The 6,014-nt window shown below is 32.6% G+C and overlaps 1 non-coding gene across 1 annotated transcript; it reads left to right on the forward strand.

Moving 5' to 3' along the window:
• The first annotated feature begins 4,637 nt into the window (after window positions 1-4,637).
• Window positions 4,638-4,767, forward strand: LOC115873889. The gene has a single exon (XR_004048663.1). It is a non-coding gene; the product is annotated as a small nucleolar RNA SNORA24 (small nucleolar RNA).
• Window positions 4,768-6,014: the final 1,247 nt, after the last annotated feature.

Below are 6,014 nucleotides of genomic sequence, written 5' to 3' on the forward strand. Positions count from 1 at the left end.
TTATTCTTATGTTTATTGCAATCTTGTTCACAATAGTAAAAAAAATGGAAACGGCTTAAATATCCATCCATTGAAGGATGGATACACACACTCCGGCACATACACACAATGGAATACTATGCAATAATGAATAATGACTCTGAAACACCTCATAACATGGATGAAGCTTGAAGACCTATACTAAGTGAAATATGCCCATCATAAAAGGAAAACTATGATTTCCCAATAATTTTTAAAAAATGAATGAAATTTCACTGTAAAAGAAACATTCTTTGATTCAGATTACCTTGGGTGGAGATGGGTAGATTACTTAACAGAAAGCATAAATGTATTAAGTTGGGTGAGAGGGAAGGCAGCTTATAATAAAATGGAAAACTGTAAAAATACAGGAAGCAAGAGAAGATACTGAAAGAGTTAAAGACAGCTAGATAAATATTGTTATATACACAATTCTGTAATAACAATGATCCATATGTCTATTCATAAACATATTAGGAGGGAGGATATAAATGCACCTATAAACATGAAATCTATTTTTATAATATAATAATATAACATAATATACAATTTAATTTTTATATTATATATGTGTAAAATGTATAAAATATATAAAATCTGACGGAAGATTTGTACATGGCATTTACATTTCCTACAGGTACATCTATGAATGTGGTGGAGAAGACATGGAACAAAGCTATGAAAACATCTTAGACATAGCTAAGCACCTTGAGGAAAAGAGCGCCTCATCCTAGGGCTCAGGACCGTGTGCTTAGAGGGTGCACAAAGATCAAGCTTTATGGTCTTGCAGGGTGCTCCAAGATCAACCGCCTGCATGCTTTGATTGATAAATTAGTGCTCTTAAAAGTAATATTTGAGGCACCTGACCATGAGGAAAGGAGTATATTATTGTCGCAGACTCCATCTCTATTTTTAGTATTAGACGGCTGTCTGTCATGTCTGTAAAATTTTACTATACAGGATAAAAAAACTTCCAGATAAGAATGGGTAATTGAACAAACAATGGAAATGTAACCACTCTCATCAAAGAATAAAGGAGGCAAAAAATAGAAATATTTTGCTGGAATGTTTAATCCGAGTAGTTGATATTATGTTACTGTAGCCTAAAGATCATATATGTAGCTGATGACTTCTTGGTAAATTTTGATCCAAGCTAGCAGCTAACCTGGTACATGCGTAGCTTTTCACAATCAAGTCATCAGGACTTACCCACATGCACTTGGTTTCTTTAGAACCCCATGCCCGCTGAACTACATGGAACACTGTTTTGAGGACATCTTGGTCTTGTGTTTCCCAATTTTTGAATTATTTTCTCTTGCAATAAAATGCTTCCTTTTCCCTGTAAGTAGAAGCCATTATTGAACTCTACAATACCGGACAGTATTTATAATTAAATATCAAATATTGGATTAATAGTAAATTCAGGAGTTTACAAGTTAAAATGAATTACTTACTCCCTTGGTGTAACAATGTTTCCTGTTTATGGTTAGCTGATATAAAACCATGTGGTTGTTGTTGTTAGGTGCCATCAGCTTCCTTCATGGTCACACTTTATAAAACAAACCAACAGCCTTGCTGTTCAACATTGTGGAGAGATTTTGTGCAACAAGTTTACCCAATACAATGCATAGAAGAAAATCTTGGTTCCCAAGGGGCATGGCTGGGAAGAACGGGAGGAAATGAGCAGCCAACAGCAATGAGTAAAAGAGAGAAGAGAGTGCTCTAAACGTGATTGGGGTCATGATTGCACAACTCTTTTCCATATGATTGAAGTGTTGAATTGTATTATATATGAATAATTTTTTCTTAAGAAGCCACAGTGAATGCAAGAGGTTAGATAAGCACAGGTAGTCCTAATGCAGTTCTGTTTCCACAAACGATCTTATGTCAGTTTTGACATACGTCAAACAAAATTTTCATTTTTATTTTTCAATACCATTGCTGTTTCTTTATAGTAACTATACATCTTGTCTATAAACATCTTTGTATGAACAGTTGTGAGGGTTAAACTCAGTAAATCACAAGCTGCAACATGTAGGTAGTAAATATTACTAATGATAAGTGTAAAAACAAAACGAAATATGGAAGAGGGATCTAAACTTATATTGCGAATTGCAACTATAGAAGGAAAAGGTAGCATCATACTTAGCGTTTAATTCCAAATCATGTTTACTCACTTGAAAGCAGTTTACTCATTTGACTAGTTTCCATATCATTAAGTACAATATTCAGACTCGGATTTATTCAAAATATCAATATTTTGAAAACAAAAATTGTAAAAACATGATTTACTCTCCAAGAAACTCTGACATTCCTAACATCAGGAAACTACTAAGTGTAGTTTACAATGAACACACTGAATAACATGTGTGTTCACGAATGGGTAGAATGGAGTTAACTATAAAACCAAGTAGAGAAGCTCGATCATACAGTGAGTGTCTTTCATCACTTATTTTTCTAGTCACTTATCAGTTTTCATATTTTCAACTCCATTTTCCTGTTATTTTTATAATTCAAAAATGAAAATTCCCAACTTTCATTATGCAAAATTAGGTATATATGTAGAAAATAAGGTGCTGTCTTAGTCAGATGCATTTAAAAGACTCACAGAAATCTGAAAAGTAAGGTGCTCAGGAGGACACATTTATCACAGTATTTTCAATTAGTATTTTAATTAAGCTTTCTGAAATCTAGGAATACTTTTTTAATTTCCTAAAAAATGATGAGGTAAATCTCATCAGCATTATCTACTTCTATGGATAGCAATTTATATGATAAACCACTTTGATCTACAACTGCATTACAAAAACCCAATATCCACATGCTGTTCATAAAAATCAGTAATAGAACTCAGATTGTGATTATATTAAAGCAATTCAGTAAGCGAATATTAGTATGTATTCTGAATTACTACTAATCAATAACAGAATTTTAGGTAATGCCAGTAAAATATTATAATATAGTAGTGATTGCAATGATTTTATTGTACTTCCAATGTATACTATTACAAATATAATTATGCATAAAATCAAATTTTCCCCAAATCATAAGATTGCATGGTAATACTGAAATAAAATGTCTTCCCCTTCTGGAAACTGCTTGGCACTGTGCAGAATGTTCAACCAAGAAATACTCTGTTAACATTTCATTTATTATCATCAAAATAAAGTAAAGTACACATATTAAATCTTATTAAAATTTATAAAATATTTAAAACATATTAAATAATATGGAGCAGTAATTTTTAAAAAATTATCTAAGGAACCATTGAATTTTTTAAAAATAAAGCAATAGTTTTGATAGCATGAAAGCAATCTATATACCAAGGTAGGTGTAATAAAACTCTCCATTTCCTTCCAATCAGCACATCTTCGTGCTTCTTAGCCCATCCTACCCTGGAGCTTAAAGAGAATTTCCAGTGAGTTCACAAAATACAAGCAACTAACGTAAATACTGGAGCCTGGGCTGCACTGTGAGGTGTTGGGCTGCTTAACACAAAAGGTGGTAGTTCAAACCTACCTTCTGCTCTGTGGGACAAAGATGAGGTTATTTCCCCTGAATCATTTTTCAGCCGCAAACACCATGCAGGATCACTGTAAGTCAGAATTGACTTGATGGCTGTCAGTTGGGTTTGAGTTTAAAGCATGTATATATATTAGCACGTAAAACGGTGAAGCAGATATCCCCCATGATCCCCTCAGAGTGTTTATTCCAGCCCTTAAATCACTAGTAACAAATGTATCTCATGCTAGACACATATTGATAGCAAATTCTAACGTTTTGAATTTATTATTTTAGTATTTTGTTTTGTATTCATTTGCTTATTAATTAATTAATTTTAGATGAACATTTATAATATTCAAGGCACAGTGTGGAATTCAAGGATAACTCAAAACGTTTACCTTCCTCAAGATTTTCACAGTGTAATAAGAAAGATGAGATTTCTTTCTAGACATCTTTAACACAAAAAAGGAGAACTAAGTAAGTTTACAGGTAAGTTCACTCTTGGTACTAACACATTGCATGGGAGACAGTTAAATTCCATTGATAGATATAATAATTTAAAAACCGTAATAAATAAAAATGATCATTTCTCCATAGCACCTATGTTTATGATTTTAATATGAAAAAACTGAAAGATGAAAATGATTTTCATAAAATTAAATTCATTTATGTGACTTGTATTAAAACATAAATTTTAAATTATTGATTAACTACTAGGAAAAATCTCCTAGTTATTTTTTTACCTTTTTTTGACTGTATAGAAACATTTCCATGAAACATAAAGAAAGGGATATTGTAAAGCCTCATGATTTTGATCAAATTAAGGATTAAATTAGTAGGAAGTATGAAAAACTGATTAGCGTGTTGAAGGTATTTCATAAAAAATCACTACAAAACTCAATGTTGTTGAGTCAATGATGACTTATAGTAACCCTATAAGAAAGAATATATGGTAACTAACCCTGTGGGGTCCAAGACTGTAACTCTCTCCAGGAGTAGAAAGTCCCAGCTTTCTCCCACAGAGCAGTTGGTAGAATTGAATTGCTGATCTTGAGGATTGCAGCCCAACACATATCCACAAAGCTATCAGGGATACTTTCATAAAGTCAGAACATGCCCATGCATCTTTGGGACTGTCAGCTGTGGCAGTCTCCCTTCCTAGCCATGGAAGAGTATATGCTTGTTTATTGGCAAAGCTGTCACCATTTAATTGGTATCAGATTCTGGCTTGCACAAGTAACATTCTTAGCTGTTAACTTGATATGTTTTGAGTGGATATCGGACAGACTTTTAACTGTAGTTGAAATATTTCTAGGGTGCAGAACTAACCCACGGACGGAGGAGAGAAAATATGATCCCAAGAAAGCCCAAGTGAAGAGTCTTCAGCAACTTGGATTAAATTTTATTTTAGATCTTAACTGCCCAGACTTGGATGTTAGTGATGCCTCAGGACATTCCAAAGCTGCACTTATTTAATTGGTTTTAAATGTCAAGAGTTCAAGCAGAATATAAAATATATGCTTCTTATTAAAAAATAAATAAATAAAGTCAGAACAATCATATAAAAAGTATGAAAAATATATGGAAATATCAAATGCATATAAATTTTGTTGAAATGAATTTTTAAAATCTTTGCAGTAGTACATTGGCAAGCATTTGCAAGAGATTCAAGTTGGATTTGAACAGCACATGGAAGGAGATATATCATTGTGAAAGTTACATGAATGTTGCCCAAAAGCATAGACTACCAGAGAGATGCTTACCTGTGTTTTATTGACTAAGCAATCATTTTTTATGGTAGTGATCATAAAAAAATATGGTTAACATTGCAAGCAATGGAAATTCTAGAAAATGCATATGCTCACACAGAGCCTATAAATAGACCAAGATGAACTTGTGTAAGCACAAGGAGATACTGCTTGTTTTGAACTTATGAAGTCTCAAAATTGTACATTTTCTCCCTATTTATTTGATCTGTAAATAGAGCAAATAATCTGGGAAGCTGAACTATATGAAAAAAAATAACATGGCATAAAGATTGGAGAAAATTCCGTTAGCAATCTATAATATGCTTAGGACAAAGCTTTTTAGTTGAAAGTGAAGAAGACTTAAGCATGTGCTGAAGAAAATCAAAGACAATAACTCTGAGGATTATACCTCAATGTAATGAAAACACAACCTACAAAATTGATCAATAAGCAAATTCATGACAATCAGAAAATGTTGAATTGTCAAGATTTTCCTTTTTCTTGGACTCAACATCATGGAAGCAGAAGTCAAGTTAAACTACTTATTGCACTGGGTAAATCTGTTTCCAAAGAACTCAGTGTGATGGATAAGAAGCAAATATATCACTTTCAAATCTAAGCCAAAGTATTTCCAATCACCACATATGTATTGATAGTTGAGCCAGTAAATATGAATGGTGAAAAATTAATGCCTTTGAATTATGGTTTTGGAAAACATCATTGCACATACCAGGAATTGCTAGA

This window comes from Echinops telfairi, unplaced genomic scaffold, assembly GCF_000313985.2.
Source record: "Echinops telfairi isolate 266 unplaced genomic scaffold, ASM31398v2 ScPeMD7_7469;HRSCAF=8507_1, whole genome shotgun sequence".
In the NCBI taxonomy this organism is placed as follows: Eukaryota; Metazoa; Chordata; class Mammalia; order Afrosoricida; family Tenrecidae; genus Echinops; species Echinops telfairi.